Raw genomic sequence first — 18,862 nt, forward strand, 5'->3', positions numbered from 1 at the left:
GATTTTTTTGGAAGAATTAGGGTTTGAATAGGTCTCCTTTTAGATAAGATAAGATTGTTTAATAAGGGTTTTGACTTAAGTCTTATTTGATTGACTAGGTTTTTTTAGATTAGAGTTTTAATTAGGGTTTTGACTTAAGTCTTATTTGATTGACTAGGTTTTTTTAGATTAGAGTTTTAATTAGGGTTTTGACTTAAGTCTTATGAGATTGACTTGGTATTTTAAATTAGGTTTTTTAATTCTTACGTATAATGAAAGAATATATTTTTTATTTTTGAAAAATCCCCCTTAATTATATTTTAATTCTTTAGGCCCTCAAATGGAATGGGTCTTTTAATAAATATTAGGGGGCTCTACTTAAATAAGTGGGCAACCATCAAAATTTTTTCCTGAGGGCTTGATTGATTAATTTTCTTGGTTCAAAATTTTAAATTAATTTTATTAAGGTTTCACTTTACGTTAATTAATATTTTATTTATTGATTTCAAAATTTTAAATTGTTAAAATTGAAAAATTATCATTTCACCCCTAAAAAGACTTTTGTGTTGAGGAGTCATTTTTCAATGTTTTGGAATGTTTTGGAATCTGTTTTTCGAGAGGAATTCAATGTAATTATGGATTTGTGTCACTTATGGAATTTTTTGGCGAGAAATGATTGTCAACCCTTATGAGGGGCAATTTCATAATTTTATCAAATTTGGTGGAAATTGGCGTAATGATCTATTTGATTTCATTTTGTTATTTTATGTGTTTGAATGGGTTTTCGTAAGTATAAGGGGGCTCTAAGGATGTTTTGATGTTAGGGTACTTTGATAATTTGGTCATTTTTAGTGATTTTTATCGTAAAACTTCTTTTTGTCTACAAGATGATGATTTCTATGTTTTTGGGGTTATATTTTCCTAGCGTAGCGTGGTTTCTACAATTTTTTTAGTTTGAGATACCTCATCCGAATTTTTGAAACATACCTAGAAACAAAATAGAGCATTGAAACATTCATCCATCATTTGGGAATCGTCACGATCGGGTTGACGAGTTGATTAATCAGGCGAATGCAAAAATGGGGTGTCTACACTCATATATTAAATCATGAATACAAATATATCATTACAAATCCCATAACAATTTCACATATAAGCCATCTGGACATCTACACTCACAATACATAAAGTAAGAATAATTTAAGACATGTCTTAGATAAAGTCGTACAAACCTCTACTAAAGGGCCTAATGAAACCAAGTCTTATGTTCACTAATCAGGATGTTTTTGACAAGAAATATACCAAAGATTGACACCATACTATTCCTTTTCAAGGAGTTTAAAAAACACAGACTTCTTTACACTTAAATTTGGTTTGTGATTTAGCAATCCAGAAGTTCTTTCTTGATCCAATTGACAGAGGTTTTCTCCAATCCACAAATTCTTTCGCACAATCCAAAGTATCATGGGTGTAATATATCCATGTAAAATTAAGCCCAAAACATACAGAGTTTGATGATGGATCCTCTAACCCAATAAACTTCATTAAAAATTTGGATTTAAATAGCACAGAAGAAACATCTATGAGGAAAGGAAACGACAAGAATAAGCCACAAATCTATGGTAGAAATTGTTAAAGCATTCTACAAAATTCGCCCCATCATCTATTTAAGATTTTCCAATCAGAAGCCTCAACAATAAAAAAGGATCTACAGAGGGAATGAAATTAACTAGAAAAAACATTATTGTTTAAAAATAGGGACAAAAATGAAAAAAAAAGAAGAAGGAAATGATCAATAACTTGACAAAATAAGCTTTGCTTAAATAGAGAGAAGCTCCACATAACTAAAATAGCATCTATGGTTCACATCCACTTTCACAACAACAAGTGATATTAGGTTCCGGCTTGAGGTCACTCAAGACGACTCTTTTATCAAAGTTCACTGGGTGAGGACTTTAAATAGCTGTTGATAAATTTTTTATAAATTTATAGCCCAACAGAATACTTTACACTTAAGACTATGACACAAAAATAAATCCAGAAAGCTACAATATTTATACTTGAATAATTTTACCCTCAAGAGTAGATTTTGAAGAAGTCATTTTCTATTATCTAATTTTCATTTAAAACCTATAATATTTCTGTCAAAACACAAAGACTCATGATCCAATGCTAAAATGCCAATGTTCTATCTGTGAAGAATTACCGAAATTGGTGAAAAACTGCATTGGTGTCCTAGTTGAAAAGTTAGATAGTTGTAAAGTCCTATTTCTAACAGTGAAAATCTCTTTTTGATGAACCACAACCAAGAAATCAAGGTCACTTATTTTATCTAGGTTGTAATCAAATAAGAATGGACATATATGAAGCTTAAATATCTATTGTTTAGAAATCATGAAAATAAATAAATAAATCGTTCTCACCATTTGTTGGCTCTTGGCATGGCTAGCAATGTATATATCTGTACTGGTAATCTCTTTCTGAGGATTTTCTTTACTCTATAAATAAAACAGTCAAATATGTATATGAACATGATATACATATTTCATTCCTAACATGATATTGGACTTACCAATTCATCGGCAAGCCAGACTTGTCCCTTTCTACTAGAAGTACGAGTGTTTTTATTTTCTTGTCTGACACGCTTTCTAGTTGTCCTCAGAGCTTGGCCCTCAAGTGTCGAGTTAAAATCGACAAACCTCTCCCAATCTTCTTTTCTCACATAATGGGGTATATGTTTTTTTTTTTCCGCATCCGTTGGGCATTTATCATATATGTTCCAATGGAGGTTGCTTTTCCATTCTTTCTAAAACACGTTTACTTTTTTAATTATCCAATCCTTATGCCACTTTTGAATTTCATAGGTGCTCTACAAAGAAAATTAAACAAGATGTGTTATATTTATAATAAGTCATAGTTACAATTTACAAGTAAAAATAATTCATTTAATTCACATGCACTCACACTGATAAACTCCCAAATTTTGTCCTTGAGCCAAGTAGGCACATTAGTCCACCGATCATATATAGGTAAGCACATGTGTCTTTGCTACCTGCCCAATGGTAGTGCATAATTGAGATGAGTTAAGGCCGATAGGTTGCCCATTTAGATTGAATTGAACTTAGATAATATTACCTATCAAAAATGAAAAGAATTAACAAAAACTTGATAACAAATATCATAAGATATGAATACAATCTATTCACCATTTATACATACTCTCAACCGTAGATGTAGATGTCGATGCTGATGTTGATGTTGATGCTGATGCTGACATAGTGCTGGAATCACAAATAGTATTTTCAAGTCAAGTAATTTAAATAAAGGCAATGACAATAAAAATAATTAAATTAAATGCATGCATACAAATATTTTCATTCATCTTCATCCATGTTATCATATTTTATGATATCTTTTTATAGTGCTGATGTTAATGAATTTCCATTCATTCTTGCCTCAAGTACTAAGGGATCTTCATAAGAATCAACATTTCGATCCAATCTCTTTGGAATTTCCAAGACAACATGCCAATCTTTTGTAGGCCTACTACAATTTTTGTAATAAAATACTTGAGTTGCTTGAGAAGCAAGAATAAATGGCTTATCAACTTTTCTTGTAGTTCTCTGTAACCTCCTAAATTAATAAAAATCAAGTTCGTTTCTAGATCAATTATATATCCTTTTGTATCTTCTATACAAACCCAGCCACAATAAAATACCGGTATTCTTAAGTCATGATAATCCAACTCTAAGATTTCTTTGGCAATTCCATAGTAAGTAACTTCTTTATTAACAATGTTCTTATCCTTGGTAGTTGACCTGAAATTAGTCACAACCTTCATAGAGACCCCATTGTTTTGTGTTGTTTTGTTTATTTCCGAATCCGCTGTACAAAGTACATAACCATTTACCTTGTCTGCACTATATGAAATAACTTCAAATTTTGGACCATCAATAAGCCTTTTCAAGGTAGAGTTCTCCTCATTTTGTAATTGTTGTCTAAGCCAAGGTATGTAATCCATTGGCTTTTCTATTCTTGAATTACCTCTTTGAGTTTGACAACAAGATACGTGGCTTTGAAAGTAGGTAGTGTAATTTCTGCTTATAAATGCAACATTAATGCACTATGAACTATATACCATCACAACAAAACAATTATATAGTAAAATCAAAATTTTTCTTACTTTTCCACCTAACATTTTCAATTGATTGACGCAGTACCCATTTGAGCGCTTGCTGGTACTATACATTTTCAAGAAGAAAAATCTTTCCTTTTTTTATCAATAGGATAGACACATTCGCCATCAACATCAATAACACTGGTATCCCTCGCTTTCATATGACTTCCTCTTTTCCTATTGAATATGTATGTAACGCCCCATGACGATATTGTCCCCAGTTAGACACCACGTGGGCCTGGGGTTTTGTTCCTGGGCGTGCATCCAAAAGTGCTCGTCATGGTATATCCAACAGCCCCACTTAAAAGGCTAGCTGATCCATTCTACCTGGGCGATATGGGACTAAACCTCTCACCCTGAGACTGTACTCCTAAGCTTGGTCACACCCCCTTTGGCTACACACGTCCTCGTGTGAGTAAGGCGTTTCCCCTACCACGCGGGGGTCAGGCTTTGATACCATTGTAATGCCCCATGACTATATTTTCCCCAGTTAGACGCCACGTGGGCCTGGGGTTTTGTTCCTGGGCTTTCACCAAAAAACGCCCGTCATGGTATATCCAGCAGCCCCCACTTAAGAGGCTAACTGATTCATTCTACCTGGGCGATGTGAGACTAAACTTCTCACCCCGAGACTATGCTCCTGACCCCTACGTGGTCGGGGGAACGCCCGACTCACACGACGACGTGTGTAGCCAAAAGGGGTGTGACCCAAGCCTGGGAACACAGTCTCTGGGTGAGAGATTTAGTCCCACATCGCTTAGGTAGAATGGATCAGTTAGCTTCTTAAGTGGGGGCTGCTGGATATACCATGACAACCGCTTTTGGGTAAAAGCCCAGGAACAAAATCCCAGGCCCACGTGACGTATAACTGGGGGCAATATCGTCATGAGGCGTTACAATGTAATTCATGGTGTAACACCCCAAAATTTTAATTCGTATCTCGAGGAAAATAAATAGTGGAATTTTAAGAAAATCTTGAAAGTGGGACTTAGGGTAAAACTGTGGGACCTTGTTTTGATCATTTTTAATAGAATCTGACCTCACCATTAGATTCAAAATGATCGAAAAACATAGTTTAGCCTGTAAGCACGCTCAAATGCGAGTCCGAATATAAAAGTTGCAAAATCCTCGATTACCGAGTCGGACCAGGCTAAAACAGTGACTTTTTATTAGAGCAATAATTTGTAAAATTCGATCATACCATTGGGTTCATAACGAAAAATTATTCAACATAGACTATTTATTTGTCATTTTTGGAGATCAGGAAGTCGAATTATCGCCAAAAACGAAAACGACATCAAGTTTATAGGTCACGTCAGGCCAAAAATGTAAATTTTTGATGTAGAAATAATTTGTAGAAATTGACTATACCATTAGATCCGGAATGAAAAATTAGGCGAAATAGAGTATTCGTTTGTCAGTTTTGGAGACCGAATGACTAAGTTATCGTCGATCAAACCAATAGGCGAAATAACGAATTCGTCCCAAATATTATATAAATAATATTAATTTTTTTTTTTAATCTCATCTTCCCCACTCGTCCAAACAGTGCGAAAAAAAAAAAAAAAAAAAAAAGGAAATTTGTTTTTCCTCCGATTTTTCCACTTCAGATCTCTCGCAAACGGTCCACTTTCGACGATCGCCGCAGAAGAGAAAAAGGTCCGCAGTTTCGTTCTCTACAAAACCCACCCAACCTATCTTCATTTCACTTTCTATTTCACCCGATATCGTCAAAAATCAGCCGTATTTGGATACGGAAATTTCGAAACTTTGACCTCGGATTTCGTCCGTTTCGGGGTCAAATCGCTTTCCGACACAGAAGGGAGAAACGTCCGCAGCCTCATTCTCTACAAAACCCACCCAACCTATCTTCATTTCACTTTCTATTTCACCCGATATCGTCAAAAATCATCCGTATTTTTATACGGAGATTTTCGTAACTTCGACCTCGGTTTTCATCGATTTCGGGGTCAAACCGTCTTTCGCCGTAGAAGGAAGAAGAGACGAGCACATCGAGATCTTTGAAACCACCAAGCCAGTTTCGAAAATCAGCCGCTTCGAAGTTCGGTCCATCTCGATTACCGCGCCAATCGCCTCGATTTCCGCACACGTGCTTCAATTCCGTCGCCTAGTGATTGTAAGGAACTCTCAATTTCTATTAGTAATCATAGATTGTGAAAATTGCATTTAGGATTTTATCGAAAAATTTGGATGTATTTCCGAAATATAGAATTCTTTGTTTATTTCAAAATTCAAGCCAGAAATTGCATGTTTGATATGTTTAATTGTATTTTTAACAAATTATACGTGGGTAGAGTATTATAACGGGTTATTTCCATAAATTGGGTCTTGTGCACTGTTCGGACCCCGTTTTGATATAAAAATTGTATTCTTTTTCAATATTATTGATAGAAATAAATTCTATAGTTGGAAAATGTGATTTAATATTCAATGAACTCATTTTGAGTTGCTGAATATCAGAAAATGGATATTTTATTGAAGAGATTGAAAACTGTAAAAATCGGAAAAAAGGGAAAAAGGGTATGAAACGGTAAAATGTCAGAGTCACACCCGAGGGGTGATGTCTGCATTTTACGTTGTTGTGTTGTGTGCAGGTTGGTGAACAGATATCCAGGGATAATATTATTGGTTGCATGTTTATTTCCTTTCTGTTAGCGCGAGGCGCTGTTTACGTTTCCGTTATGTTATTTATTTTAGGCCGGGTGGCCACACTTGCATAGTAGGAAACTGGATATCTATTCTCAACCTTGTATTGTTAATTTTTCTTTTATTTTCAAATGAAAATAATATATATATGTAGCTATTTTGTGAGCTGTTAAAGAGTTTGTGAATGCCTGAAAGGATAGTGCGTCATATCATCCGGAGTGATGTACTATCCTGGGATGTACGGTAGGGACCACCAAACTCATACGTGGTATGGGACGCGTATGAGAGTGGAGTCACAACTGGAATCCGGGATATTCCTCTCTATCTTTACCAGTGAACTTGTAATGTAAAGGTGGTCGTATACGAATGGTTTGTATATTTGGGAATCATATGCACGCCTGATAGGCATAGACGAAGATGATTGGTCAGTGATCACTAACAATCTATAGTAGTCGAACGTTCTGACACATCGAAAAGAGACCCATTGCTTACGGTCACGTCAAACGGCCAGCCTGAGCCGGATAAATGGTCAACCAAACGTGGTAAGGGCAGCGACCGGCCACAAAATCAGGAACTAAAAGCCAGAAAGGAATTGTAACATCATGTCCCGACTGGGAGCGATCCAGTCGTGAATCCCAACTCTCTAATTCCAATACTCCACCATTGTATTTATGTATCTGTTGTTATTTGATATATAAAATGAAATCCATATTTATTATTTCCCTTTGATCAATTAGATTTGTATAAAAAGATAATGTTATAGTGAGTACTGCTGATCGATGTAATGTGAGTTTTAAAATGTTTAGTTGTTCATCCCTGGCTATATGTACCAGTTAATCGTAGTTTTCTTCTGTAAAATTTTATTTATTTTAAAATGATTCAGTGTTTATTCGTTCATGTTAGGAGAGGTTATTGGCAGAAATTGTTGCTTCCTTACTGGGTAACCCTTGTTACTCACCCTTTCCTTCTCTATTTTTTTAGTTTCAGATCTAAAGCTTGGCAAGACAAGTATAGAGCACGAGTGAGAATCATCTGGTGGGTCAAATAGATAGCCAGACTTTGTCACTTGGTGAGCATTGGGGCTACACCCCTCTAATGGTGTTAGTTTGTCTAGGTAGTATTATAGATGTTGTTCTGAGCGTTAGGACTTTTGTTAGAGTGAGAAAATCTCTGTATAATCCTATATATAAATTTTCTTCTTCCGCACTCTGATTTATCGTACGATATTAGATGTATATAGGCTTCCGCTCGTTATTACATTATGTATGTAAATGTAGGATTGTATGTCGTTTATCAGGTGCAGATTGAACGCCTTGGAATGCTAACATAAACAGAGGAAACAATGCCGAAATTTCGAGGTGCTACATAATATCTCGAGATCTGACATGGGGATTTGTGTTAGCGTTCGGCGGGGCGCCACACATGGCATACACCATTAATTCATCCATAAGGTAACATTCTATAATACATCCTTCTGGATTTGTCTAATGCACCACATATCACTTATATATTTTCATCTTCCTAATACATGAATAATATATCAACTTTTGACGTAAAATTTATTTATAAAAATAAACTCATTAATTTAAAATTTTATTTACCGTTCAAAAGGTTACATCCATCGATATCTAACGGGTCCACAAACTTGCGCCTCCTCTGCCAAGTGTACAACAAGGTGTGTCATGGAAATAAAAAAATGAGAAAAGTACTTTTCAAACACACATAGTGTTTCCACAATTTGTTATTTCATCTTCGAAAGTTCCACATGATTAATAATCTTCAAATGTAAGACATTGAAAAATATTGATAGTTGTTAAATAACAACCCGCAATGGCTTATGAACCTTGAATGCATGCATCAATAACACTGGTAACAATTATTGCATAAGGATGTGATAATCATATGACTTTAGGTTCTTGAATTCTTGTCCTCTAAACTCACATTATGTTTTCTATTTGCACTATATCCAATAGGAACTTTCAAATGATACAAAGTTGTACAAATTAGTTATTTTCTCGATTGAAACAACAAGAAATGAGCTTCTAGATAAGTCAACTTGCCATTCATCTCTACAGACCACAACTTTTTTCCTTATTTTCATAGCCTTTAGGTCTTGACGAGCTTGAAGACCATCCTTCGTCTTATTCTTTGTATTCATAATTGTTGCTAAGAGATTTTCTACCATATTTTTTTTCACATGCATTACATCCAAATTGTGGTAATTAGGTAGATCCTATAGATTGACAAAACATATGTCAGCATGAGTGAATTCATATATAACACATTACATTAATGTTTAGAAAGATAATCCTAACGCACCTTCCACTACGGCAATTCAAAAAGGATCGATCTCTTTGACCATGTACTAGATTCATTTTGATTCGCAGACCTTTTCTTTTTATTGTCTTTTACCTTACTGAAGTTAGTCTGAATGGTTTTCATTTTGTTTAATACTTCAAAATCAGTCAAGCGTAGAAGATGTTTCTCATGTTCTTCATGCTAATTAAATTGTGATTTTTGGCTCCTGAATAGATGTCTCAAATCTGATAAAAATCTTCTATGTCCCATGTAAGCAAACTTTTTTCCATGTTTTAGCTATATTGATTTTGTTTTTTCACTACATACAAGGCAACCATACTTTCCTGCGGTCCTAAAACCTAAAAAATAACTGTAGACACCCCATTTTTGCATCCGCCTGATTAATCAACTCGTCAACCCGATCGCAATGATTCCCAATGATGGATGTGTATTCCATTACTTTATTTTGTTACCAGATGTATTTCAGAAATCCGGATGAGGTATCTCGAACTGTTAAAATCTTAGAAACCACGCTACGCTAAGAAAATACAATCCCAGAAACATAGAAATTCTCATCTTGCAAACAAAAAGAAGCTTCACGATAAAAAACTGATCAAATTACTAAAATACCCCTAACATCAAAACAACCCTAGAGCCTACATTACGCTTAGTAAAACTCTCTCAAACACATAAAACAACAAATCGAAACTAAATAAATCATTTCACCAATTTTAATAAAATTTGACAAAATTACGAAAATGCCCCTCATAAAGTTCACGACCATTTCACACAAAAAAGTTCATAAATAACATAAACCAATATTTCCATTGAATTCCTTACGAAAAGTCGGTTCTAAAACATCCTAGAACATTAAAAACTGACTTAAAACGTGAAAAGTCCTCTTCGGGGGCAAAACGGTAATTTCATAATTTTCGTAATTAAAAATTTTGAAATTAATATATAAAATATTAAATAATTAAAGTGAAAAATTAATGAAATTAATTTAAAAATTGGAACTAAAAAATCGATCAATCGGACTTTCAAGTAAAATTGTTGAGGGTTCGTGGGATATTTCTTTAAGGACCCCTCCATTTGGGGGTTCAAAGAATTAAAGAAATAATGGAGGAGGGGTCTCCAAAAATTAAAAGTAAATCAAACAAGACTAAAGTCAAGGTATTAAAGTCAATCAAGCAAGACTAAAGTCCAAATTAAAGTCAATTAAGCAAGATTAAAGTCAAGATATTAAAAGTCAATCAATTAAGACTAAAGTCAAAATATTAAAAGTCAATCAAATAAGACCACAAGTCATAATAGAATTCTAATTAAATAATAACTCTATCTAATAGAGTTCTAACTAAAAAATAATTCTACCTAAAACAATTCTAATTAAAACACAATTCTACCTAAAACAATTCTAACTAAAACATAACTCTAATTAAAAGAACTCTAATTAAACACTAACTCTATCAAAATCAACTCCTAAAAAAATCTATAAATAGAGGTGCTCACACCCTATTTTCGGATCAAATCAAAAATCCTAAGAGAAGTAGGTCTAAAAGCCCCCTAGCCTCCCATAAACCCTAGTTTTGGAGCCCCAACTCCTTACCTAACATCCCTCCTTTTATTTTAGCCTAAGAAACACCTAAAAGCCTTCCAAAAATATCTCAAAATCCATAACAAACTTGAAGAATTCAAATCTAAGAAAGTAAAGATACCTTGCCTCGGAGATCAGGAATCAAATCCGGAGACAGAACGAAGCCAGGAGTACGGTACAAGGAGCAATTTTTGTCGGATCTGAGGGAACAAAGTCCTTGCTATCGGAAAGGTATAAATTTTTTTTTATTTTTATCTAGGTTTTTAGCAATGTAATTTATTTGAGAAGTTAGTAGAGACCGGCTTTGGCCGGGCGGGGTTGGTGCCTAACACCTTCCAACCCCGTAACGTGATCCCCGAATTCAGTTTTTTATTATTCTAGATTAGTTTTTTTTATCCATTTAGAGTCATTGATCGGTTCCTAGACCGTAATAACTAGGTGGCGACTCCCAAACCTCAAGGGTCAAAAGTGGATCCGCGCACCCCGTGGATCGAGGGCGCTTTCAGTGGCGACTCCGCTGGGGACTATTGAGGATCAAACTTGAAAAACCCCAAGTATGGGAGCATTGCCAAGATGACCTAATTTTTTTTATTATTTAGTTCGATTTATTTTATTTATTTTTTCTGTTTATTTATTTTTGTGACTTGATTGTAGATGAATTTGGGTATTGTATTTTTTTTTCCAATTAAAGATCACTTTTTGATGACCCCTAAATAATGAAAGATTCAAATTGACATATGAAAATGATGGAATGATGAAGGTTGGGATAGTAATGTTAAAATGTTTTTACAAAACATTCTAGTAAGAATTAAGTCTGGGAACCTTTAATAAAACGTAGATCTCATCGAGTAAATTAATTTAGAACCTGAGTTCACTCAATTTCATTATCGGAAACCTTAGATATCATCGATGCAAGTTCAATCTGTAAATCTGGAATTGTTGTTGAATGAAAGTTGGGATAGCAATGTTAAAACTTTTTTACAGAATATTCTAGTGAGAATTAAGTCTGAGAACCTCTTAATAAAACGTAGATCTCACCGAGTAGATTAATTTAGAACCTGAGTTCACTCAATTTCATTATCGGAAGCCTTAGATATCATCGATGCAAATTCAATCTGTAAATCTGGAATTGTTGCTGAATGAAGGTTGGGATAGCAATGTTAAAACGTTTTCACAGAATATTTTAATGAGAATTAAGTCTGGGAACCTCTTAATAAAACGTAGATCTCATCGAGTAGATTAATTTAGAACCTGATTTCACTCAATTTTGTTATTGAAAGCCTTAAATATCATCGATGCAAGTTCAATCTGTAAATCTGAAATTGTTTCTGAATGAAAGTTGGGACAGCAATGTTAAAACGTTTTTACAGAACATTCTAGTGAGAACTAAGTCTGGGCACCTATTAATAAAATGTAGACCTCATCGAGTAGATTAATTTAGAATTTGATTTCATTCGATTTCGTTATCGGGAGCCTTAGATATCATCGATGCAAGTTAGGATTATATTTTCCTAATTCACAGAAAATCCGAATTTATCTAATGTTAGCACAATTAATGTTCCTGAGAGTGAGCTCATCTCAACCATTGTCATTCTATCATCAATGTAACATCTATTGGAATCTCAATTTATTTTGGATCACCCAAAAGTAACCCTTGATTAGACCATAGACAACAAATTTGTGGGCCTTTTTAATGTTGGATCAGATTAATTATTATTTGTGTTATATGCCCATATAATGTGCCATGATCTCTACAGATATATTTGTGATGTGTTCGCTTTCATCTTAATTTCGATGTGATGGATTTTGTATTATTTTCTTGATCAATATTCATTTGATATCCATATATGATGACATAATCTGGCCCATGGGCCCATGTGTTTGAAAAAGGCCCCGGGCACACCCCACCTTGTTTTGCACACACCACATGCACGTTTACTGTTTTACACACTTACACGTCCTATATAGCCAACGTGGCACTAGTGCGTGGCCCGATCTCTTTGGAGATGCGACGTCATTCATGAAAATCACAACTCCAGTCACGTACCTTAGGGTATATCAAACTGGGGGAATTAATATCGTCTGATCAGGTGATTCTGAGAGATATATTGATGCACCCAGGCTTGGGCGACCTGAGCCTTTGACCTATTGTGAGCCACACAGTCACATGTCCCGATTGCCAACGTAGTACTAGTACGTGGTCGGTCCCCTCGTGGGATGCCAAACCATTTATGAAAGCTACAACTCTTGACTCGTACCTGTAGGTATAAAAGATAATCTAAGTATATCAATTGTACTTCTTGGTCAAAACCGGTGCCTAAGCAAGATCTTGCCCCGCTGTACCCTACTATACGAGGGGGATAGACTACGTCTATTTTAGACGAGAGGTATTTAAGTGGGCCTTTGCTCAGCATTGTGTGCCACCTCTCAACTGGAGATCAAACTGGCTGTTTTTGGCTTCAGAGAAGTGAGTTGAGGTTTTAGATTATCACCTATACGATAAAAGGTATATAGGTGTGCTTGGGCAAGGGTGGCCAGATAAAAATGCATTGCACGTAGTAAGCTTAAAGTCTAGAAACCTTCCCAGTAGGTCATGACTCGAACTTATCGTGGGTGTTCCCGGGTTGCTTTATTTAATCCAACCAAAAGGTAAGTGGGTAGACCGGTCCACACTACTTCAATCAAACCCGCAATATCGGTCCAACCCAATAAACTTAATTAAGGAGACATACTGGTCAATATCAAGTTAAACCAATTAGCCCCACTGGTAAATGGATCTTATGGATCAACATATGGACTGGTTGAACTAATTGGCTTAAAAATATTGGATGAAGTGATGCAAGTGAAATATTCAAATCCATTGGGTCGAACCGACCCAAACTCAAATGGGAATATGGTCCCAATCACCTTGCATCAACCAGTTTAATTCAATGGACTGAATATTTCATACTTAACAAGATCAGTAAATCATATTCATGTAATATTTCTTGATCGAAATATTTCATTGGTTAGAGATTTTGAATCTAGGGGTTAACTTAACCCATGCTATCAAGAGAAACCTCTATTTATTAAAAGTCTACTCTAGGACCATAACTAGTAATCCTCCTTTGATGGGATTTTCAGGATTATCATTGCGCCCAAACTCAAGCGTCCACCTCCTAGTTGGAGTCGTAAGTCCAGTCGGTTAGAAAGAACCACAGTACCAAGTCAACAAGCAGAGATGGCTTCAGAATCTGAGCTCACAGAGATCCGTAAGATCTTGGCAGCCTTTGCCAATGATATCAGCAATATAAAAGGCAAAGTGGAAATGTTAGAACAGACCTCGGAATCGACGGAAAATCCTCTAGATGACCCAAAAGGAAAGAAAGTAGAAGAGAAACGTCCATGTGAAGTCTTCGAACTCGACGGAGATGAAGAGTATGTTAATGAGAATCCAGTGTTAGCTAACAGAATGTCTCAACTGGAGTCAGCTCTGAAGAATATAAAGGGTATCGATGAAATCGCAGCAGACATTGAAGCCCTAAACCACATCCCTAGAATTCATTTGCTAGAGAAGTTTGTAATGCCCGAAATGGACAAGTTCAGTGGGGTAGGTTGTGCAAAAATGCATCTTAAGGTGTATGTTACTAACATGCGCACTATGGGACTCAGTGATGAACAGATAACATTGTTATTTCAGAGAACTCTATCCGGGTCAGCTTTGCGATGGTTGATGTCTCAAGACCCAACTATAGTAGGTACATGGGAGAACATGTCAAAAGCTTTCTGGCATCAGTATAAATACAGTACCGAGATTGAGACTTCAAGAAGGGATTTGGAGGCAACTAAACAAAAAAATGGGGAGACATTCGCTGATTTCATTTGTCGTTGGAGGGCCAAGGCTGCACAAATGTGGGATAGACCTTCAGAGAAAGAACAAGTGGCTATTATCTTAAAAAATCTCTCGCAAGGGTATGCCCGACATCTAGTTTCCCAATACCTTCCTACATTCGAGTCTCTATTGCAAGCTGGTAGTCAATTGGAAGATGCTTTCGCTTCCGGAATCCTTTCCAATCCTTCTGACAACAAGTTCAAAAAGCCTTTTACCAATTCTAAGTCTAGTACTGATCACGCCTATGTAGCCAATACGTCTACTACACCCGTCCAATCTACTATCTTGCCTAGTAACCAAGTTAACCCTAATCAACCTCGACTGCGTAGGAAATTCACCAATCTTGGTATGCCTTTGAGCATTGTCCTTCAAAAACTATTAAGTAAAGGGCTCATTGCACCTCTCCAACCTCGACCTTTACCAAATCCACTCCCCACTTCTCACAATCCCAACCTATTTTGTGAGTTTCATCAAAATTCCGGTCATCTTACTGATCGTTGTGTCGCTCTTCGTCATACAGTTCAAGACCTCATCGACGCCAAAAAAGTTACTGTCCCTGCTCCTGAGCAGCCGAATGTTACTACCAACCCTCTACCCAGTTACCAACCTCCTCAGACTTTGAACATGGTATCCAATACTCAACTCTTATTTGACCCAATCCTTCTCATCCGATCAGTCAATCATAAACCTCCTAGCCCCCTCTTACTAGAGTGACGGTTCCTAATGAGGTTTTCACCACCAAACGCAGTCTTGGCCAAGAGAGAAGAAGTAAGTCTGAAGAATATAAAGAATCTGAAGAAGAAGACTCAATCCAACCGCTTGGAAATAGTTTCTTGAGTTCTCAGTCTGTAATCAAGTCCGTTGTGGGTAATTGTCTTTAGTTGTTTATGAGTCTTGAGTCTAGTTCTTTCTATCAATTCAGTAATCAAGTCTGTCTTTTTATTTCTTATTTTGTTCTAGTTAAGTTAGTTTGTCGAGTCTGCAATGGTGTCAGTCGCCCTATCTAAATTTAATTGAATAAAGAAAATTTTTGAATACCTCGAGCGCATTAACAAATTAACTAATAACTGGCTTCAAGAAGAAATTCCTCTAATAAGGAACCCCCTCTTGAATGAGAAGATAAATGTCTTACTCGAGGAAGCAAAGGTCATTGACTTTGGAACAAAAATTATTTCCAAGAAATTCAGATTGGAACTAACTTATCCCCAGAGGAGCACAAAGAGATGATGAATTTATTCAGAAAATTCAAAGACTTGCTTATATGGTCCTATGAGGATATGTCGGTTACATTTGGACCCATCCTGTGAGAACACCAACAAGAATAGACTGACATAGCCAGAGGAGGGATTATAAAATGTATCAGTGCTAGAATTTTAAAATCGATGGAATAGTTGAAGCAGCCAGTAAAAATCTCAAGACAATCATCGTGAAAATGTGTGAATCACACATCACACCGGGATTGACCAGAGAAGTTACCATTCGCATTATGGACATATTACACTTCAATACAATCTTCTACTAGAGTCACTCTACTATGATATGGAAGCAATCTTACCGATTAAAAGGGAAAATCCTGTATCTCAAGGTCTTGATGAAAGTCAATTGTTAGAAACAGATTGGGTCTGTCAATGGAGAGGAGTCACTCGCATGTTTGACAAGAAAGTCAAAGTTCATCACTTATAAGTCAAGGATCTAAGCATCAGACTACCCAAAAAAAAATTTTGAGTACTCTTCCTCGATCATAGAAAGTTTGAACTCAATTGGAGAGATTCAATCATTAAGGAAATATTATCTGGAAAAACTGTTAGACTTCAAGATCATGATGGAATCAAATTACCAGAGTCAACCAACCTTGACCGGATCAAACGGTACTACATTTAAGGAGGCCATTTTTGGCTGAATCAATTTTCCTGCTACCCAGTTCATTATCTCCTTTCTCAGCCCTTTGCAGCCTTTTCAAAAAAAAATGATGCCTTTTTCTTTCTCAGCCCGATTACCTGACCTAGGGGAGGAAAAATTCGAACTACGTTTTGGTCTGATCCCAAAATTCTGGGGTACGTAGGTAACCTGAGAAATTACTTCAGGCCCGACCACATCAAAATAAAAAAAATAAAAAAAGATTCCCCGACAAAGAAAAAATCTAGAAGGAAAAAAATTCAAAAGAAAAAAATTGTCAAAGTGGGAAAGAAAATTCAAGGAAAAAGAAAATAATTTAAAAGGAAATGCCACACAAAGGGCATTTGGGTTTTTGAGCCTTAAGATTCCTTTCTTTTTATATCCAGTCATAAGCTTACCCATGAAAGTCCTCCTAAGTACCGTGCGAAAAGTCAAGGAAGATAGCAAAGCATGATCAACAGCAACCCCAGAAGTTCAGACAGGAAAAAAAAAAGAGCCTACTAGGTTGAAAACCCAAAAGGGCAACCTAGGCAAAAATTAAGGCAAGCTCGCGAGGTTAAAAATCTGAAAAGATGACCTTGGCAACAATCAAAGCAAGAAAAAAAGAAAAAATTGTAAGCTCGCTAGATCGAAAACCTAAAAAGGTGATCTAGGCAAAAGCTAGAGCATGCTCGCTAGATTGAAAACCTGAATAGGCAATCTAGGCAAAACTTAGAGCTATCAAAAAATAAAAGAAAATCTCCGTTGAGTTGAGAAGCTGAAGAGGTAGCCCGTGCCGAAATATCAGAAGTCCGAATGATCAAGTTTCAATATCCAGTTTGAACCAAATATAGACTCACTGGATACTAGTATCTCGTCTATGATTGATCTGAAGAGTTTCATGTCCCTAAGCGAACCGATGGGGAGAAAGAACAAATTCTATGATGAATTTCAGAAAGAAATATTTTGTTTCAATTTCTTTGAGCCTGACTCAAAATCTTCAATATAAAAAGTCAAAATTAAAAGTTAAACCTTTATTGCGCTTCCGGTAATCAAGGATTTCAAACTTTCATAAAAAGGGCACTTTATTTTTCTAAAGAGTACAGTTTCCCCCCTTACACTAGGAGCATTTATTTTCAAATTATGTTCAATTATCCCCAGTGCAATGTTCATTGTCAAACTAGGGGCATTTTTGTTCTGATGCCTGGTCAATTTTAACCCCAAAGGATAAGGTTAACTTTGAATTAAAGGTTACCCTCTTGATAGCAATTTTGAAAACTCCTCAGATTCAAAGAGAGTTAAAATGTTTACCGGACCTTCATAAAATCCAACTTTTTATTAAAAAAAAAAATCAAATGCGAGGTTAATCCCCCCCTTTGTTTCCTCAAAGCTTAGTTCATTATTCTTGCACCCTGGGCAGGTAGAATAGAACTTCTTAAAAAAGAAAAAATTAGTTCATTACTCTTTCACTCCGGGTAGGTAGAGTAGAACTTCCAAAAAAAAATTAGTTCATTACTCTTTCACTTCGAGTAGGTAGAGTAGAACTTCTCAAAATAATTAGTTCATTACTCTTTCACCCTGGGCAGGTAGAGGAGGACTCCCAAAACAATTAGTTCATTACTCTTTCACTCCGAGTAGGTAGAGTAGAACTTCCCAAAATAATTAGTTCATTACTCTTTCACCCTGGGCAGGTAGAGTAGGACTCCTAAAAAATTAGTTCATTACTCTTTCACTCCGAGTAGGTAGAGTAGAACTTCCCAAAAAAATTAGTTCATTACTCTTTCACTTCGGGTAGGTAGAGTAGAACTTCCAAAAAAAATTAGTTATTACTCTTTCAATCCGGGTAGGTAGGTAGAGTAGAACTCCCAAAAAAATTAATTCATTACTCTTTCACTCCGAGTAGGTAGAGTAGAACTTCCCAAAAAAAAATTAGTTCATTACTCTTTCACCCTGGGCAGGTAGAGTAGGACTCCTAAAAAATTAGTTCATTACTCTTTCACTCCGAGTAGGTAGAGTAGAACTTCCCAAAAAAATTAGTTCATTACTCTTTCACCCTGGGCAGGTAGAGTAGGACTTCTAAAAAGCTTAGTTCATTACTCTTTCACTCCGAGTAAGTAGAGTAGAACTTCCAAAAAAAAAATAGTTCATTACTCTTTCACTCCGGGTAGGTAGAGTAGAACTTCCAAAAAAAATTAGTTCATTACTCTTTCACTCCGAGTAGGTAGAGTAGAACTTCCAAAAAAAAAATTAGTTCATTACTCTTTCACCCTGGGCAGGTAGAGTAAGACTCCTAAAAAATTAGTTCATTACTCTTTCACTCCGAGTAGGTAGAGTAGAACTTCCCAAAAAATTTAGTTCATTACTTTTTCACCCTGGGCAGGTAGAGTAGAACTTCAAAAAA

At 35.8% G+C, this 18,862-nt stretch overlaps 1 pseudogene across 1 annotated transcript in view; it reads right to left on the reverse strand.

The window, feature by feature from the left end:
* Positions 1-2,343: 2,343 nt before the first annotated feature.
* The window catches only part of LOC147396465 (calcium-transporting ATPase 4, endoplasmic reticulum-type-like), a 41,010-nt pseudogene continuing 24,491 nt past the window's right edge, over positions 2,344-18,862 (reverse strand). The window contains exons 6-9 of the transcript XR_015180897.1: positions 8,425-8,479; positions 3,199-3,260; positions 2,944-3,031; positions 2,344-2,848 (exon numbers count right to left, since the gene is read on the reverse strand). The product of XR_015180897.1 is annotated as a calcium-transporting ATPase 4, endoplasmic reticulum-type-like (transcript). The remainder of the gene's footprint in view (positions 2,849-2,943; positions 3,032-3,198; positions 3,261-8,424; positions 8,480-18,862) is intronic.

This window comes from Akebia trifoliata, chromosome 8 (genome assembly GCF_017979445.1).
Source record: "Akebia trifoliata isolate Shusen 1 chromosome 8, ASM1797944v1, whole genome shotgun sequence".
Lineage (NCBI taxonomy): Eukaryota > Viridiplantae > Streptophyta > Magnoliopsida > Ranunculales > Lardizabalaceae > Akebia > Akebia trifoliata.